Source organism: Entelurus aequoreus, linkage group LG09 (genome assembly GCF_033978785.1).
Source record: "Entelurus aequoreus isolate RoL-2023_Sb linkage group LG09, RoL_Eaeq_v1.1, whole genome shotgun sequence".
Lineage (NCBI taxonomy): Eukaryota > Metazoa > Chordata > Actinopteri > Syngnathiformes > Syngnathidae > Entelurus > Entelurus aequoreus.
This window is the reverse complement of record NC_084739.1, coordinates 8288065-8309413: the sequence shown is the minus strand read 5'-3', so window position 1 is coordinate 8309413 and position 21349 is coordinate 8288065. Positions and strand designations below refer to the sequence as shown.

The 21349-nt window shown below is 37.3% G+C and overlaps 1 long non-coding RNA gene across 1 annotated transcript in view; it reads right to left on the bottom strand.

Annotated features, from left to right (window-relative positions):
• LOC133657094 (uncharacterized) overlaps positions 1–13602 on the bottom strand; it is a 141432-nt gene extending 127830 nt beyond the window's left edge. The window contains exon 1 of the long non-coding RNA XR_009827223.1: positions 13521–13602. This is a non-coding gene — a long non-coding RNA (uncharacterized LOC133657094). The remainder of the gene's footprint in view (positions 1–13520) is intronic.
• Positions 13603–21349: the final 7747 nt, after the last annotated feature.

The following is a 21349-nucleotide window of genomic DNA, read 5'->3' as shown; positions in this document are numbered from 1 at the left end:
GAGGCTAAAACAAACCCAGAGGTGCACAAACAGGAACTATGGGAGTCCAAAAATAACAGAACATAACAAAACATGATCCGGGCTACGGATCATGACACCAAAAGTGCCTTATTGCAGTGAAACTTGCCAAGGGTGATGTAACCAAATATTACCATTCGTGACCAACAAGGATGTGCTCCAATCACTCTATCACAAAAAATAGTAGAAACTATTGGAAACTCAAGACAGCCATGACATTATTTTCTTTACAAGTGTATGTCAACTTTTGACCACGACTGTGTATATATATGTATATATATACACTTATACATATTTGTTTATGTATACAGCAGAGGCCAACATTTTCAGTGGGTTTTCTTTATTTTCATGACTATTTACTAGGGATTTACCGATAAATGCGTTAAAATGTAATATCGGAAATTATCGGTATCATTTTTTTTAATTATCGGTATCGTTTTTAAAAAAAAAATTTATTTTAATTAAATCAACATAAAAAAACACAAGATACACTTACAATTAGTGCACCAACCCAAAAAACCTCCCTCCCCCCATTTCTTTCTGTTATCAATATTCTGGTTCCTACATTATATATCAATATATATCAATACAGTCTGCAAGGGATACAGTCCGTAAGCACACATGATTGTGCGTGCTGCTGCTCCACTAATAGTACTAACCTTTAACAGTTAATTGTACTCATTTTCATTAATTACTAGTTTCTATGTAACTGTTTTTATATTGTTTTACTTTCTTTTTTATTCAAGAAAATGTTTTTAATTTAGTTATCTTATTTTTTTTTTTTTTTTTTAAAGTACCTTATCTTCACCATACATGGTTGTCCAAATTAGGCATAATAATGTGTTAATTCCACGACTGCATATATCTGTTGATATCGGTATCGGTTGATATCGGCATCGGTAATTAAAGAGTTGGACAATATCGGAATATCGGATATCGGCAAAAAGCCATTATCGGACATCCCTACTATTTACATTGTAGATTGTCACTGAAGGCATCAAAACTATGAATGAACATATGTGGAGTTATGTACCTAACAAAAAAAAGGTGAAATAACTGAAAACATGTTTTATATTCAAGTTTCTTCAAAATAGCCACCCTTTGCTCTGATTATTTTTTCGCACACTCTTGGCATTCTCTCCATGAGCTTCAAGAGGTAGTCACCTGAAAACATCCTCTGCTGTTGCCATTTCTAATACAAAGTAGTGTAAAGTTCTAACTTATATCCCGCTATGGAAGCGCTAAAACATACCGGTGTAGTGAGTTTTAATTATCCACTCAAGGTTAGTTATTAGAGAGTTCCGGTCGGACGTTTTTTCACGGGACACATTTCCGGCGTTGTTGTTGCACTAGTGAGCCACGGATGAGGAGATGCTGCTCCGTTATTGATTGAAGTAAAGTCTGAATGTCATTAAAACAGTTAGCGCCATCTTTTGACACTTCTTCCACTCCCGTCCTTGCACGCTACACCGCTACAACAAAGATGACGGGGAGAAGACGCCGTCGAAGGTGAGCCACGTAAATAAGACCCGCCCACAAAACGGCGCATCCTGAAGCGACTGTCAGAAAGCGGCTTGAAGATGATGTGTAAAACATCATCTATGCAACATTTTGACCAAAGAACCACCATTACATGTTATGTAGACCACAAGGAAGAGTTTTACTTTTAGAAAAAAAATCATAATAATATGACTCCTTTAATGCGCCTTATAATCCGGTGCTTCTTTTGTACGAAAGAAGACCTGAATAGACCCGCTCAAAAATAGATTCGATTAGTTACAATAACGCATTATGTTGGATGTATACAGAACATTTATTGAATCCAAAATATAAAAATGTAACGATTTGGTGCATTTGCAAACAGTAGACCACAAGGAAGTTGTGGAGGGGGGGGGCGTGGCCTGCGGGCCTGTCGCGGAATGGGGTGTGCGAGGACCGGCCACGAAGACAGCGACAGGTGAGTAGATGGCCCAGGTGGGCCTTGTTATCTAATCACCTGTCGCCTTTATTAGCAGCAGCCGGAGCGAGACACGGAGTGGGAGTTGGGCGCTGGAGAGAGAGCGAGAGACACACGCCCTAAATCCAGACCGTTGTGGCAAAATAAAAAGACTGTATTCAAACTGTCTACCTGTCATGATCCGTGCTCCAGTTCATGTTTTCGTTATGTTCTGTTAGTTTGACTTCATCAGTTCCTATTTTTTGTGCACTCTTGTTTGTTTGGTTGCCATGGTTGCGTATGATTTTCACCTGCCGCTGGTGTTCGGGACGCTCACCTGGCTCTAATCAAGAGACACTATTTTAAGCCTGCCTTTGCCAGTCAGGGCCTGGCGTCATTGTTCGGTTCATGTCCGATTCCAAGTCTATGCCAAGTGTTCGCTTCATGCCTCGTATACGTAAGTTTGTGTTTGTTCATGCCACAGCTATTAAGTGTTCCTTGTCATAGTTTTTATGCTAAGTGTTAGTTTAGCTCCAAGTGCGATCAATGCGTTGGGGCTGCGGATATTATCGGCCGATAAATGCTTTAAAATGTCATATCGGAAATTATCGGTATCGGTTTTTTATTATCGGTATCGTTTTTTTATTTTTTTATTTTATTAAATCAATATATATATATATATATATATATATATATATATATATATATATATATATATATATATATATATATATATATATATATATTAATACAGTCTGCAAGGGATTATCGGCATTTATCGGCCGATAATATCGGCAGACCGATATTATTGGCCGATAAATGCTTTAAAATGTAATATCGGAAATTATCGGTATCGTTTTTTAAATGATCGGTATCGGGGTTTTTTTTTGATACAGTCCGTAAGCACACATGATTGTGCGTGCTACTGGTCCACTAATAGGACTAACCTTTAACAGTTAATTTTACTAATTTTCATTAATTACCAGTTTCTATGTAACTGTTTTTATTTAGTTTTACTTTCTTTTTTATTCAAGAAATTTGTATTTATTTATTTATCTTATTTTATTTAATTAATTTTTTAAAAAGGACCTTATCTTCACCATACCTGGTTGTCCAAATTAGGCATAATAATGTGTTAATTCCACGACTGTATGTATCGGTATCGGTTGGTATCGGTAATTAAGAGTTGGACAATATCGGAATATCGGATATCGGCAAAAAAGTCATTATCGGACATCACTACTTTTGAGTTTTGATAATTAAAATATGTTCTTACCTGCAAGCCTTGTCCGGAATAGTCCGTTTGCATCCCGGGAGAACAAACCTCGCAGTAAGCTGCAAAGACCCCGCCCTGACACTACCGGGCTCACGGAAGATCTTCGGACTCAGGAGAACCCTCACGGCAAAGAGACGTTTACAGAAGTGTTTTACATTAAAAAAAAAATCAGAATATGACCCCTATTCTATTCAGGTCTTTTTTCATACAAAAGTCGCACTGGATTACAAGGCGCATTAAAGGGGTAATATTATGATTTTTTTCTAAATGTAAAACACTTCCTTGTGGTCTACATAACATGTAATGGTGGCTCTTTGGTCAAAATGTTGCATGGATGATGTTTTACAGATCATCGCATCAGGATGCGTCCTTTTGTGGCCGGTCTTATTTACGTGGCTCAACTCCGCACCGCTGTGTTTGGATGGAGACAGGTGTGGACAATATTGGAGACACTTGTCCCCACACTAAAAGTATACAGCGAAGGAGAAAACTATTTGATGTTTTGATCTGACAACTGTCATTTTGTTCATATACCGTATTTTCCGGACCGTGGGACGCACCGGATTATAAGGCGCACTGCCGATAAGCGGGTCTATTCAGGTCTATTTTCATACAAAAGGTGCACTGGATTACAAGGCGCATTAATGGGGTAATATTATGTTTTTCTTCTAAATGTAAAACAATTCCTTGTGGTCTACCTAACATGTAATGGTGGTTCTTTGGTCAAAATGTTGCACAGATGATGTTTTACAGATCATCGCATCAGGATGCGTCGTTTTGTGGCCGGTCTTATTTACGTGGCTCAACCCCGCACCGCTGTGTTTAGATGGAGACAGGTGTGGACAATATCGGAGACACTTGTCCCCACACTAAAAGTATACAGCGAAGGAGACAACTATTTGATGTTTTGATCTGACAACTGTCATTTTGTTCATATACCGTATTTTCCGGACCGTGGGACGCACCGGATTATAAGGCGCACTGCCGATAAGCGGGTCTATTCAGGTCTATTTTCATACAAAAGGTGCAGTTGATTACAAGGCGCATTAAAGGGGTAATATTATGTTTTTCTTCTAAATGTAAAACACTTCCTTGTGGTCTACCTAACATGTAATGGTGGTACTTTGGTCAAAATGTTGCATGGATGATGTTTTACAGATCATCGCATCAGGATGCGTCGTTTTGTGGCCTTTCTTATTTACGTGGCTCAACCCCGCACCGCTGTGTTTAGATGGAGACAGGTGTGGACAATATCGGAGACACTTGTCCCCACACTAAAAGTATACAGCGAAGGAGACAACTATTTGATGTTTTGATCTGACAACTGTCATTTTGTTCATATGCCGTATTTTCCGGACCGTGGGACGCACCGGATTATAAGGCGCACTGCCGATAAGCGGGTCTATTCAGGTCTATTTTCATACAAAAGGTGCACTTGATTACAAGGCGCATTAAAGGGGTAATATTATGTTTTTCTTCTAAATGTAAAACACTTCCTTGTGGTCTACATAACATGTAATGGTGGTTCTTTGGTCAAAATGTTGCATAGATGATGTTTTACAGATCATCGCATCAGGATGCGTCGTTTTGTGGCCGGTCTTATTTAAGTGGCTCAACCCCGCACCGCTGTGTTTAGATGGAGACAGGTGTGGACAATATCGGAGACACTTGTCCCCACACTAAAAGTATACAGCGAAGAAGAAAACTATTTGATGTTTTGATCTGACAACTGTCATTTTGTTCATATGCCGTATTTTCCGGACCGTGGGATGCACCGGATTATAAGGCGCACTGCCGATAAGCGGGTCTATTCAGGTCTATTTTCATACAAAAGGCACACTGGATTATAGGGCGCGTGAAAAGGGGTCATATTATGATTTTTTTCTAAATGTAAAATACTTCCTTGTGGTCTACATAACATGTAATGGCGGTTCTTTGGTCAAAATGCATATATAGATATATGAAATATATATATGAAAATAGACCTGAATAGACCCGCTCATCGGCCATGCGCCTTATAAACCGGTGCGCCTTATGGCCCGGAAAATACAGTACATGCCATACCGAGCTGAACCATAGTGCTCGGTGGAAACGTCGCCTATTGCAAAGTGATGCTGCTGATGAACGGATCTATTATCCGAGGCAATGGTGCGTTATCTCCCCCCCCCCCCCCCCTTTACTTTGTTGAAATGCACAAGCAGGCAAAAAAAACGCCTAACGAGTCAAAGCGTTCTAATTAAAGGAAGCGAGCACCAGCAGCGAGCATCCTGTGCGTCCTCGGTGTCATGTGTGCCACAGAAGCATCCCGGGAGTGGGGGGACATTGTGTGCCAAGACTCGCCTGATGTGTGGTGCCGTGCGGGTGAGTGCAGACCCAAACACGAGGCACGCAATCAAACACAATGCAACACAACAGCACAGGAAAAAAAAGTCAACCGGGCTTTGGACACACGTCATATTGACTTGAGAGGACGCTTGAGTGCTCAGCCCCACGCGACTTGACATGGATGAATGTGTAAGTGCTTCCTCTTTTTGCTCGCTCTCTCGCACACGCACACAAACACACACACAAACACACATTCTTGTATTTCTTACCTTCTTGAGACCTCCGAAAAATGCCTACCTCTTGAGGACCACCCTTTCTAGATATATAAAGATTTGTATTTACAACATTAATAATATATACATACTATGTAAGCTTTTAGTTAATAATTTTTGTTTGTTTGTTTATAATTGGTTTTTAATCTTCATTATTTACTTCAAGTTATTACAGTATGTCTCTACATACATATTTATTTATTTATTTTTTAATGAATTTTGGCCAAAGGGGGCGCATTTCAATTTCTTACACACACTTGTTATTACATATGTTGGCCAGAGAAGGAGCACTTCAAATAAAATAAAAAACAGTACTTTTTTTACTGTGATAAATTGTCTGTGGAACGCTCTCCCTGACCACCTGAGGGCACCACAGACTGTGGATGCTTTTAAAAAAGGTTTTAAAACCCTTCTTTTTAAAAAATCATTTTTTTAGATGTACTCATACTAGTTTTAGCTATTTGGCTGTTCTAGTTTTTATTTATTTTTCATTATCTTTTTATTTATTTATTTATTTATTTAATACACTGTAGCACTTTGAGGTTGTTTACTCAAAGTAAAGTGGTTTTTACAAATAAAATCTATTATTATTATTATTATTGTCGTTTTGGCATTTACAGTAATACACCAAAAAATCTACAGAAAACAAACAAACTGGCAGCCCAAGTGCCAAAATTTTACTGTAAAATTGCAGTTTTTAAAAAAAATTACAGTAAAAAAATCAAATGTACATTTTACAGTAACATTCTGGCAACTTAGCAGCCTTTTTTTATTTATTTTTTTAACCATAAAAAAAGCAGTACTGTTTTTTCCATTTACAGTAATATACACTACATTTTGAGGTGAAATTATTTCAACTTACCATATTTGTTTTTATTTTTGTATATATATTTTTAAATCTACTAATAAAATGCATAAAACTTTTAGAAGCATCTGGGGATGCCACAATTTTACGGTAAAATTGATTCTTTTTTTTTATTTAGAGCAAAAAAACAAATGTACATTTTACAGTAAAATTCTGGCAACTGAGTTTTCTTTTTTTTTAACATAAAAACAGCAGTACTGTTTTTCCATTTACAGTAAAATACACTCAATTTTGAGGTGAAATCATTGCAACTTACCATATATTTTTTTACATTTTAGTTGTCTTTTTTAAATATACTAATAAAATGCATAAAACAGTTAGAAGCGGACCTAAGGGAATGCCAAAATTTTACTGTAAAATTGCAGTTTTTTTTTAAAATTTACAGTAAAAAAATCAAATGTACATTTTACAGTAAAATTCTGGCAACTTAGCAGCCTTTTTTTTTTTTTGTACCATAAAAAAAGCAGTACTGTTTTTCCATTTACAGTAATATACACTACATTTTGAGGTGAAATTATTGCAACTTACCATGTTTGTTTTTATTTTTGTATATATATTTTTAAATCTACTAATAAAATGCATAAAACTTTTAGAAGCATCTGGGGATGCCACAATTTTACGGTAAAATTGATTCTTTTTTTTTATTTAGAGCAAAAAAACAAATGTATATTTTACAGTAAAATTCTGGCAACTGAGTTGTCTTTTTTTTTTTTTTTACCATAAAAACAGCAGTACTGTTTTTCCATTTACAGTAAAATATTTTTGAGGGGAAATTATTGCAACTTACCATATTTTTTTTTACATTTTAGTTGTCTTTTTTAGATCTACTAATAAAATGCATAAAACTGTTCGAAGCGGCCCTAAGGGGATGCCAAACTTTTACTGTAAAATTGCATTTTTTTTTATTATTAACAGCAGAAAAACAAACTGGCAGCCCAGGTGCCAAAAATTTACTGTAAAATTGCAGTTGTTTTTTTTAAATTTACCGTAAAAAATCAAATGTACATTTTACAGTAAAATTCTGGCAACTTAGCAGCCTTTTTTTTTTTACCATAAAAAAAGCAGTACTGTTTTTCCATTTACAGTAATATAGACTACATTTTGAGGTGAAATTATTGCAACATACCATATTTGTTTTTACTTTTTTTTTTTTTTTAAATCTACTAATACAATTTATAAAACTGTTAGAAGCATCTGGGGATGCCAAAATGTTACTGTTACTGTTCTTTTTTTAAAAATTTACAGCAAAAAAACAAATGTACATTTTACAGTAAAATTCTGGCAACTGAGTAGTCTTTTTTTTTTTTACCATAAAAACAGCAGTACTGTTTTTCCATTTACAGTAAAATACACTCAATTTTGAGGTGAAATTATTGCAACTTACCATATTTTTTTTTTACATTTTAGTTGTCTTTTTTAAATCTACTAATAAAATGCATAAAACTGTTAGAAGCGGCCCTAAGGGGATGCCAAAATTTTACTGTAAAATTGCATTTTTTTTATTATTAACAGCAGAAAAAAAACTGGCAGCCCAGGTGCCAAAAATTTACTGTAAAATTGCAGTTGTTTTTTTTTAAATCTACCGTAAAAATCAAATGTACATTTTACAGCAAAATTCTGGCAACTTAGCAGCCTTTTTTTTTTTTTTTTACCATAAAAAAAGCAGTACTGTTTTTCCATTTACAGTAATATACACTACATTTTGAGGTGAAATTTTTGCAACTTACCATATTTTTTTTATTTTTTTTAAATCTACTAATAAAATGCATAAAACTGTTAGAAGCATCTGGGGATGCCAAAATTTTACTGTAAAATTCCTTTTTTTTTTAAAAAATTTTATTTACAGCAAGAAAACAAATGTACATTTTACAGTAAAATTCTGGCAACTGAGTAGTCTTTTTTTTTTTTACCATAAAAACAGCAGTACTGTTTTTCCATTTACAGTAAAACACACTGAATTTTGAGGTGAAATTATTCCAATTTTTACACACACTTGTTATTTCATATGTTGACCAGAGGGGGAGCACTTATAAAACCGACATGCAGTCAATTTGAAAAAAATCCCTCCTTTTTTGGGACCACCCTCATTTTGATAGATTTCACCACCAGGGGTGCAAATGAGATCTTACAGATTTTACTTGTAATGACAAACGAGTCACGGACCAGCTGTTCACCTGGCGGGTTTAGGCTCCATCCACCCCCACTACCGTGACCCCGAAAGGGACAAGCGGTAGAAAATGGATGAATGGAATAGGGAAGTCCTTCTTTAGCTTGTTTTATCATACATTGCTGCCTTCGCACCTGTCAATGTTTACTTCTGTATGCACATTAAATCAACAAAAAATCCTGACTTTGGAGCAATGTTCACGGACTCTCTACTAGATGCAATGGTTTTCCGTATTGGGACCATGATTTATGTCCCAACTTGTTCATCGGTCCTCATATGGAAGGTACTTTTCCTTGTTGATGTCCCAAGAAGGGTAGAAATACAAGAACACACACACACACACACACGCGCACACACACACAATCCAGATTGCACACAAGTTTGCTCATGGACCATGCTAAGAAAATGTAGTAAATGCGTAATCTGATATGCATGACTTGAGGTTCCATCGCAACCTTCTTTCTCCTCTTGGAAATCGCAGGTTGCATCCATAATTTACGTCGGGCCTCCGTCTGTTCCTCCTTTCCCCCCCTGCCCCCCACTCCACCTAACCCCTCCACTCCCCACCCACCCTTCTCACTCCTGGCAATCTGGCTTTTTGCAGTTTAGCTCATTAGCATATTGCACAATGTGCAGATGCCACCAAAAATTATTCACCTTGCAGCGTTTTTGATGCTGTTGTGCACAAACACAAATTACTCTGTCAACATTTTCTCGCGCGGCAGCCCGAACCAAAGCGGGGGGGGGGGGGGGGGGGGGGGGGGAGACAAAAAGTCTCAATTCCGCAGTGCCGCTTTTCCAATGCATGGTGCACAGGGTGTCGAACTCAAGGCCCGGGGGCCAGATGTGGCCCGCCACTTCATTTTATTTGGCCCTCGAAATAATTTGTATCCATAAAGTACTGTAACTTTCATTACTCAATGTATTCTTTCTTTCTATTTTGGGAGAAAAAAAATACATGTACTCCATGTAATCGCAAATTATGTTAACTTAAATATTGTCTAGTTATGCAAAAATATATATTATCAAACCATTTTTTCAATAAAAATAAATACTAATAACAATGATTTCAAAGCAAGTTAACTATCAAATTGTGCAACGTAAAAGTAGCAATTGGTTTCATGGTCAAATTGTAAAATTTACTGTGGTTTTTTTACAGCATTTTTCTCTAAATGAAAAAAAAAAAACAGTACTTTTTTTTTTACTGTAACAAAATGTGGTGTCGTTTTGGCATTTACAGTAATACACAGAACAATCTACAGAAAACCAACAAACTGGCAGCTCAGGTGCCAAAATTTTACTGTAAAATTGCAGCTTTTTTGAAAATTGACAGTAAAAAATCAAATGTACATTTTACAGTAAAGTTCGGGCAAATTAGCAGTTTTTTTGTTTGTTTTTTACCATTAAAAAAGGCAGTACTGTTTTTCCATTTACAGTAATATACACTACATTTTGAGGTGAAATTATTGCAAATTATATTGATTTTATTTTGTACATTTTAGGGTTTTTAAAAAAAATCTACTAATAAAATTAAAGATGTCCGATAATATCGGCCTGCCGATATTATCGGCCGATATATGCCTTAAAATGTAATATCGGAAATTATCGGTATCGGTTTTTTATAACCGGTATCGGTTTTTTTTATTATATTTTTTTTATATATTTTTTTAAAAAATCAACATAAAAAACACAAGATACACTTACAATTAGTGCACCAACCCAAAAAAACTCCTCCCCATTCACACTCATTCACACAAAAGGGTTGTTTCTTTCTGTTATTAATATTCTGGTTCCTACATTATATATCAATATATATCAATACAGTCTGCAAGGGATACAGTCCGTAAGCACACATGATTGTGCGTGCTGCTGGTCCACTAATAGTACTAACCTTTAACAGTTTATTTTACTCATTTTCATTCATTACTAGTTTCTATGTAACTGTTTTTATATTGTTGTACTTTCTTTTTTATTCAAGAAAATGTTTTTAATTTATTTATCTTATTTTACTAATTTTTTTAAAAAGTACCTTATCTTCGCCATACCTGGTTGTCCAAATTAGGCATAATAATGTGTTAATTCCACGACTGCATATATCGGTATCGGTTGATATCGGTATTGGTAATTAAAGAGTTGGACAATATCGGAATATCGGATATCGGCAAAAAGCCGTTATCGGACATCCCTAAATAAAATGCATAAAACTGTTAGAAGCGGTCCTTAGGGGATGCTACCAGCTGATCATCGTGATCGAACTCAAATGAATCGCGATCAGCCCAGCCTTGGCACCAGACGTCTTCTCCCCGAGCCAGTCAGAGCTTTTTTCCTGTCACTCACATGCCCCAGTCTTATATTCAGGAAAACTCTAGCATCTCTGATGCCGAGAGGCTCGCCCACGCCTTTGTCTCCTCCAGGCTAGACTACTGCAACTCACTTCTTGTCGGGATCCCCATCAAGAACATCCGGAAGCCGCAGTACATACAAAATAGTCCTGCTAAGATCCTGAAGAGAGTGCGGAAATACGACCACATCACACCACTTCTCAAATCCCTTCGCTGGCTTCCTGTTCCTGTGGAACGCTCTCCCTGACCACCTGAGGGCACCACAGACTGTGAATGCTTTTAAAAAAGGCTTAAAAACACTTCTATTTTTAAAAGCCTTTTTTTTTTAGATTTATCCATGCTAGTTCTGGCTATTAGGCTGTTCTAGTTTTTATTTGTATTTATTTATTTATTATCTTTTTATTTCTTTTAATACACTGTAGCATTTTGAGTTTGTTTGCCCAATGTAAAGTGATATTTACAAATAAAATCTATTCTATTTTATTTTCAATAAAGTGACCACAACTATGGAACTCTCTACCTGACACTTTGAAAAGTATACCTGCACTTGTCACTTTCAAAAAACAAACAAAATGATGGCTAGTTGAGCAACACTCGTGTTACCATGTTTAGTTTTTACTACCGTATTTTTCTGACTATAAGGCGCAGTTTTTTCCATACTTTGGCCGCCGGTGCGACTTATACTCCGGAGCGACTTATACTCCGAAAAATACGCTAAATGGTTTTTATCTAGTCTGCACTTTGTCTGTGTTATTATTATTATTGGCTTTTATCTAGTTTGCACTTTGTCTGTATTTCTATTATCATTATTATCGACTCATCTTTGCCTTATTCTATTTTTTTATTTTCCTATTTTAATGATGTTGGATCTGTGTTGTTGTTGTTGTTGGGGACAAGTGTTGTAAATTAGCTTTGGCTACAAACACTATGATGCATACATTGGATAACTGTTTCAGATGTCTATGTTTTTGTATATGTCCCTATTTCAAATAAACCTCTATAATAAATAATAATAATTATTATTATTAGGGACAGAGGACCCTATTGTAATTGTAAGGTTTTATTTTTCTTTCTTTATTATTATATCGCCGCCTCTTTGAGCTGTAATTTGACCCCCTTAACATGCTTCAAAACTCACCATATTGGACACACACATCAGGACTGGCAAAAATTGCGATCTAATCAAAAAACCAAACCCCAAAACTCAAAATTGCGCTCTAGCGCCCCCTAGGAAGAAAACACAGACAAAACTGCCAGTAACTTCCAGTAGGTATGTCGTAGCGACATGAAACAAAAACCTCTATGTAGGTCTCACTTAGACCTAGATTTCATACACTGACATCTTTCAGCAAAAATCAACAGGATGTTGGCAATTCCCCTTCAAAACAAAAGTTTAGTAAAAACAGTCACCTTTGCCTCTTTGAGCTGTAATTTGACCCCCTTAACATGCTTCAAAACTCACCAAACTGGAGACACACATCAGGACTGGCAAAAATTGCGATCTAATCAAGGAAGAAAACACAGACAAAACTGCTCCTAGGAAGAAAACACAGACAAAACTGCCTGTAACTTCCAGTAGGAATGTCGTAGAGACATGAAACAAAAACATCTATGTAGGTCTCACTTAGACTTAGATTTCATACACTGACATCTTTCAGCAAAAATCAACAGGAAGTTGGCAATTCCCCCTTCAAAACAAAAGTTTAGTAAAAACAGTCACCTTTGCCTCTTTGAGCTGTAATTTGACCCCCTTAACATGCTTCAAAACTCACCAAACTGGAGACACACATCAGGACTGGCAAAAATTGCGATCTAATCAAGGAAGAAAACACAGACAAAACTGCTCCTAGGAAGAAAACACAGACAAAACTGCCTGTAACTTCCAGTAGGAATGTCGTAGAGACATGAAACAAAAACATCTATGTTGGTCTCACGTAGACCTACATTTCATTCACTGACAACCCCCAGCAAAAATCAACAGGAAGTTTGCAATTCCCCCTTCAAAACAAAAGTTTTGTAAAAACAGTCACCTTTTTTCAAACATTATCTCCTCTGAGCGCGTTTGTCGTGTCGGCTTCAAACTAGCACAGGAGAGAGATTGAACCCTTCTGATTAAAAGTCGATGAAAGAGTTTTAATTACTGCTCCGGTTTGGATTTTATGTGCCGTCAAAGTCGGCCCCGTCCATCGCTGCTTGCAGCTTTAATTATTATTATTATTACGTTTGTTTACAAGCACACGTCTTCCTCCCAGGAACAAGCCTCACCCAGACATGGATGGAAGGGTAGCAGCAGTACGTGGTAAAAACCAGGATCCTTACCAGTGGGGGAGGGCGTTCCTGCGTTTGGTTCTGACAAAATCCGCTCCTTAATCCTCATCGATCACAGGCCCCCGGCCCCAAGTCTGAAACGAAACAAAGCCAAAGGCATCAGGCAAGTGTGACACACAAACAAACAACAACAAAAAAAGCACACAATCTGTTTCTCGGTGATAGGAACACAAGACTCTAGGTGGCATCGTTTATCGAGATGTAATAAAGCACCCCTGTCGCGCGTCTGACAGATTGTAGGCGTCTAACAAGGACTGACAGAGCTGGGGAGAACGTGGCCCCTCTAATCCCTGACAAATATCACACATAAAACACTTTAAATGACAAAATGCAAGTTGATGTTTCTAGCGTTGTCGCCTTGCCAAAGCAGCTGTCAGTTAAGTCCGCTAAGGCTTTCATCGTGTCTACTTTTGAACGCGCACCCCTCCGTGACGTTTTATTGTGAAAATCACGCCAGTCCGCTGGACGAACGTGCACGCCAGCGCAAGGCGGCCCTAAATATCTTTACAGGCGACATTTAATTACCGCTAACACCAGCAAGATAAATACGCCTCCGCCAGTCCAATTAAATTAGTCGTATGGCTTTTAATGAACTAAATACCATCTGATATTGTAATTTCACACTGGGATGTGGGGAAACGGAGAGAGGGCACTTAAGCACGGAGAAAAAGCTCGGCGCGTATTAGGAAGTATTTTTGGTGAGCGCTTCTAATCGAGGTTTACACTCTAGAGCCGGGGTGTCAAACTCATTTTAGATCGGGGGCCACGTGGAGAAAAATGTACTCCCAAGTGGGCCGGACTGGTAAAATCACGGCATGATAACTTAAAAATAAAGACAACTTTAGATGGTTTTCTTTGTTTAAAAGTAGGGTAACACTTTAGTATGGGGAACATATTCTAAGTTCCCCTACTGGACACCAGGGTAAGATATAAGGGTTAGGGTTAGGGTCAGTGTTGGGACTAACGCGTTATAAAGTAACACGTTACTGTAACGCCGTTATTTTCGGCGGTAACTAGTAGTCTAACGCGTCATTTTTTATATTCAGTAACTCGGTTACCGTCACTACATGATGCGTTACTGCGTTATTTTACGTTATGTTTTATGTAGTATCGGCTAGAAACAGAAGATCTGAGTGTGTTTTATTGGAGCGCTGCAGTGTCGTCCTTCTGTGTCACAAGGAAAAGAAGAGGCGTGCTTTGTGCGGGTAGGGGCGGGGGGGACGTGTCCGTGTTTACTAACAAGACATGGCGGAGCCAGAAGTCGAGTTTCTTAACATGGGGATATTCTCACTACTTTTCTTTTGTCGAGCACAAAGAAAAGAACATTTTCGTTAAATGTTGTCATGTCTGTGTTAATCATGTTTTTGTTTTGCTTGGGTTTTGGGCTCTTTTTTTAGTTCCTGGTTGCACTTCCTTGTTTGGTTTGGTTTCCATGGTCACCCATTAGTTTTCACCTGTCTTGTCACGCACCTGTTTCACATCCTCATGTCACGCACCTGTCTCACGTTTTCACTAATCATGCGACATCACTCTGTTCACCCTCATGATCCATGCTACTCTTCCTTTTGCCCCTCTTGTCATGTCAAGTAAGTTTTGTTATTGTTCATAGTTTTTTGCCTTTGTGCTAGTGTTTTGTTTTCATAGTCTAGTTTTGTACTTCCGCCATTGTGCGCGCCTTTTGTTTTCATAGTCAAGTTTTTTTCCCCTCCGCTGTGAGCGCTTTTTGTTTATCCCCTTTTGAGCCTTTTTTGAGTTAATATATTAAACATGTCCTCACCCGCACGCCACGTTTGGTCCAATTCCTTTGCACCACGGGAGAACAAACCTCGCCACAGACCAAGTCTTGACAAATGTAAGTTGTGTCTTGGATCAAAGATCCTATCTACTGCCCAAAACAGCAATTCAAATCTGCTGAAACAGCTACAAAAGCAACATGCTTCGACAAAGCTAGTAAAGAGAGAGACACACTTCACCTCCACCTCCAGAAGCGGCTGTATTTTAACAGAGGGACTGCTAGCCAGGACAACATTGATAGAGCCATTGCAGCGTATGTGCTAGAAGACATGCAGGCTATTTCTACAGTGGAGTCACCCGATTTCAGGCAGCTGGACACAGTGGACAGTGAGGACATAAACATGGAAGCAAGCTATAAAAAACACTCAAACTCTGCCTCTGCTCATCATTCATCACCGAAGGTACACACACTCTGTCAATTCTCTTATATACTCTTTCATTCTAAACTTCTAGAGTGTTTGATTATCACATCACTCTAAATGTATAGACTATAAAGTTCACAAACATAAAGAGGGATCCTAGTGGGCCAGGCCAATCTTTCTTTATCTCTAAACTAAAACTGGGGAAATGTGTAGAGTGTTCTGGGCTTCAGTACAGTGTTGAGCTCCTGAAGACATGATTTTATTTCTGAATTCCTTGAGAGAAAAAAAGTGCCTGGTTAGGCTATGTGTATGTCATGTGTTCCTTCCTTGGGTGAAGCCAGGTTTACAGCTATGTTGTTATTATGCTGTTTGTTACTTATGTATGTTATGTGGCAGCTATTTAAAATAGTTTGGTCAATTTGTTCTGGCCTGAATTAAATTGGCCCTTTGAAACATATCTTTGTCTTTGTGTGTTGTATGTAGACCACATTGCTTAGCAGAGTTCAGTGATGCAAATGCATGTCAAGTTGATCAACACATTGTATTATTCTCCAGTGCAATAACAGTACTGAAATGAAGGCTAAAAGGGCATTAATGGGAGCCTTAAAAAAGAAGAAGTAACTAAATAGTTACTTTTCACAGTCATACATTACTTTTTGGTGTAAGTAACTGAGTTAGTAACTGAGTTACTTTTGAAATAAAGTAACTAGTAACTGTAACTAGTTACTGGTTTTCAGTAACTAACCCAACACTGGTTAGGGTTAGGGTTAGGGTTACTAATAAGCAATAATTCTGAGGTTATTGAGGGAAGATTCTTAGTTAATGGCTTACTGGTTGTATAATAAGGCCATGCAAAATAAGGCAATAATAAGTACTTAATAATGACTAATTAAGAGCCAATATGTTACTAACTTGCATGTTAATAAGCAAGTAATTAATGGTGAATACGTGTTTCCCATACTAAAGTGTTACCAAAACTAGAACAAGCTTCTACTCGGGGGGTATATCAGAGAAAACTTGTCCCTGACAGGGATATCATTTTGTTTGGGTGGTCTTCAGAAACACAACAAGTTCCAAAATATATTACAGCTGTGTTGCTTCTCGGGACGGTTTCGGCCAAAAGACTCATCCTCTAAGAGTGGAAAACCCCGTCTGCACCCAACTTCAGGAACTGCTTCACTGAGCTTGTGAACGTAATGACTCTTGAGAAAATAAAATTCATAAACTCTACAAATATAAAATAAATGGGAAATAACCGGGAAGCCTTTACTGACGTATATTGAATCATAACTTGTAGACTTTTTATTTTTTATTTTTTTTCTCACGGGAAAGGGAGGGGAAAAAAGGAGAGAAGATGGGAAAAGAAGAAGAAAAAAGAAGGTAAAAAAAAGAAAAATTGTCGAATTTTTATGTAGTTTTATTCCTTTTTTATAATTGTTATTAATTTTTGTATTGTTCCCACACTACCATTGCTTTTTTGGGTAATATAGCTAATATGGACACTTACGTCATGTGTTGCCTTCATTATAACACTTATATAAGACTTTTAAAGTCATTTTGATAGTAGGCTAATATAGCTAATATAGACACTTACATCATGTGTTGCCTTCATTATAACACTTATATAAGACTTTTAAAGTCATTTTGATAGTAGCCTAATATAAACACTTACATCATGTGTTGCCTTCATTATAACACTTATATAAGACTTTTAAAGTCATTTTGATAGTAGGCTAATATAGCTAATATAGACACTTACATCATGTGTTGCCTTCATTATAACACTTATATAAGACTTTTAAAGTCATTTTGATAGTAGCCTAATATAAACACTTACATCATGTGTTGCCTTCATTATAACACTTATATAAGACTTTTAAAGTCATTTTGATAGTAGGCTAATATAGCTAATATAGACACTTACATCATGTGTTGCCTTCATTACAACACTTGTATAAGACTTTTAAAGTCATTTTGATAGTAGGCTAATATAGCTAATATAGACACTTACCTCATGTGTTGCCTTCATTATAACACTTATATACGACTTTTAAAATCATTTTGATAGTAGGCTAATATAGCTAATATAGACACTTACATCATGTGTTGCCTTCATTATAACACTTATATAAGACTTTTAAAGTCATTTTGATAGTAGGCTAATATAGACACTTACATTATGTATTGCCTTCATTATAACACTTATATAAGACTTTTAAAGTCATTTTGATAGTAGGCTAATATAGCTAATATAGACACTTACATCATGTGTTGCCTTCAATATAACACTTATATAAGACTTTTAAAGTCATTTCGATAGTAGGCTAATATAGACACTTACATCATGTGTTGCCTTCATTATAACACTTATATAAGACTTTTAAAGTCATTTTGATAGTAGGCTAATATAGCTAATATAGGCACTTCATTATAACACTTATATAAGACTTTTAAAGTCGTTTTGATAGTAGGCTAATATAGCTAATATAGACACTTACATCATGTGTTGCCTTCATTATAACACTTATATAAGACTTTTAAAGTCATTTTGATAGTAGGCTAATATAGACACTTACATCATGTGTTGCCTTCAATATAACACTTATATAGGACTTTTAAAGTCATTTTGATAGTAGGCTAATATAGACACTTACATCATGTGTTGCCTTCATTATAACACTTTTATAAGACTTTTAAAGTCAGTAGACCCATAATAAATTCATAAAAGAACCAAACTTCATGAATGTTTTTTGTGACCAACAAGTATGTGTTACAATCACTCTATCACTAAAAAATACGAGTTGTAGAAATGATTGTAAACTCAAGACAGCCATGACATTATGTTCTTTACAAGTGTATGTCAACTTTTGACCGCGACTGTATATACTGTTTATGAGCAATTGGTGCAAAATTTGAGCCGGATTGGTTAAAAAACAGAAAAAAATCGCTTCTGTGAGTAACGCGAAAGAGGAAGCGGTCGTTCACTGATCACACCAGGTGTTTGCATACTCCGCCGGCGAGGAAACATGGCTGCCGAGAGCTTTCGGCGCGTTTGCAGAAAGCTTGTGCGACACGCGACACCATCAGAGAAACAACAAATGGGAGGCTAGTTGTTTGTTTACAGCCCAGGAAAGGAGAAACTCAATCCCCTGTCGCACTTTTGTGTGTGTGTGTGTGTGTGTGTGTGTGTGTGTGTGTGTGTGTGTGTGTGTGTGTGTGTGTGTGTGTGTGTGTGTGTGTGTGTGTGTGTGTGTGTGTGTGTGTGTGTGTCCCCGCCATCACGGGATGCATGAGAAGCGAGGTGAACAGGCCACACTCACACACACACACACACACACACACACACACACACACACACACACACACACACACACACACACACACACACACACACACACACACACACACACACACACACACTGGTTATAATTGGAATGGGGACCAAGTTTTTGATCATCACTTGTGAGGACCACCCTTTCTACAGGTTGTGGAGGCATAAAAAAAATGGTGTAAAATGTCCACTGGCCAGTTAGCTCATACACGTCTTTAAATCTCTGGATTGATGAAATAATGTGCTGATCATTCTTACTGGGGACGCTGGGGAAAAAGAGTTAATATGGTTCACGGGGACCAAATTTAAAGAATTTCGCATGATTCAACACACATTTGTACGTGACTACTGAGGACTAGGGATGTCCGATAATGGGTTTTTGCCGATATCCGATATTCCGATATTGTCCAACTCTTTAATTACCGATACCGATATCAACCGATACCGATATCAACCGATACATATACAGTCGTGGAATTAACACATTATTATGCCTAATTTGGACAACCAGGTATGGTGAAGATAAGGTACTTTTGAAAAAAAATAATAAAATAAAATAAGATAAATACATTAAAAACATTTTCTTGAATAAAAAAGAAATTAAAACAATATAAAAACCGTTACATTGAAACTAGTAATGAATGAAAATGAGTAAAATTAACTGTTAAAGGTTAGTACTATTAGTGGACCAGCAGCACGCACAATCATGTGTGCTTACGGACTGTATCCCTTGCAGACTGTATTGATATATTAAGCTCTGGAACAGCCTTCCCCTCCACATTAGGTCAGCCCGGAGCCTGAGGGTCTTCAAAACCCTCCTTAAGACCTACCTCTTCTCGCTGGCCTTTGACCCGAGCTGAGTCCGCCCACTAGGCCACCATTTCTAGTCCCCCACCCCACCCCCTCCCACCCCTTCGCTTTAGTTGTATTTTTCAATTTGTCACACTTTTATTATTTTATTTTATTTTTTTTATTCTGCACATTTTTTAAACTTTTTATTCGACCCCTTTTACCGTATTGCATTTGCACTATCTTGTTTAGCACACTCATTGTTTATGTTCTTTGTTTGTTTTTTTTGTTTGTTTTTTTTGTTGTTTTTTTTTTGTTTTTTTTGTTTGCTCCATGCTTTTTTAACCTGTAAAGCACTTTGGTTCAATCTAAAAAGTTGTTGAAAATGTGCTATATAAATAAAGTTGACTTGACTTGATATATAATGTAGGAACCAGAATATTAATAACAGAAAGAAACAACCCTTTTGTGTGAATGAGTTTGAACGGGGAGAGGGAGGTTTTTTGAGTTGGTGCACTAATTGTAAGTGTATCTTGTGTTTTTTATGTGGATTTAATTAAAAAAAAACAACAACAAAAAAACGATACCGATAATAAAAAAAAAACGATACCGATAATTTCCGATATTACATTTTAACGCATTTATCGGATTCTACTGAGGACCATTTAAAAAAAGGTCAAATTAAATATGACATGGTGGTCAGAATACAGCACTACAGCTGTCCTCTTATAGGAAGTTTCACCACTTAAAGGCCTACTGAAAGCCACTACTACCGACCACGCAGTCTGATAGTTTATATATCAATGATGAAATCTTAACATTGCAACACATGCCAATACGGCCGGGTTAACTTATAAAGTGACATTTTAAAATTCCCGGGAAATATCCGGCTGAAACATCGCGGTATGATGACGTATGCGCGTGACGAAGTCCGAGTAACGGAAGTTATGGTACCCCGTAGAATCCTATACAAAAAGCTCTGTTTTCATTTCATAATTCCACAGTATTCTGGACATCTTTTGCAATTTTTTTAATGAACAATGAAGGCTGCAAAGAAGACAGTTGTAGGTGGGATCAGTGTATTAGCAGCGGACTACAGCAACACAACCAGGAGGACTTTGTTGGAGCGCTAGCCGCGCTAGCCGCCTACTTCACCTTGACTTCCTACGTCTCCGGGCCGCCAAACGCATCGGGTGAAGTCCTTCGTCCTTCTGCCGATCGCTGGAACGCAGGTGAGCACGGGTGTTGATGAGCAAATGAGGGCTGGCTGGCGTAGGTGGAGAGCTAATGTTTTTAGCATAGCTCTGTGCAGTCCGGTTGCTAAGTTAGCTTCAATGGCGTCGTTAGCACAGCATTGTTAACCTTCGCCAGCCTGGAAAGCATTAACCGTGTATTTACATGTCCACGGTTTAATAGTATTGTTGATTTTCTATCTATACTTCCAGTCAGGGGTTTATTTCTTTTGTTTCTATATGCAGTTAAAGCACGATGCTATCACGTTAGCTCGTAGCTAAAGCATTTCGCCGATGTATTGTCGTGGAGAT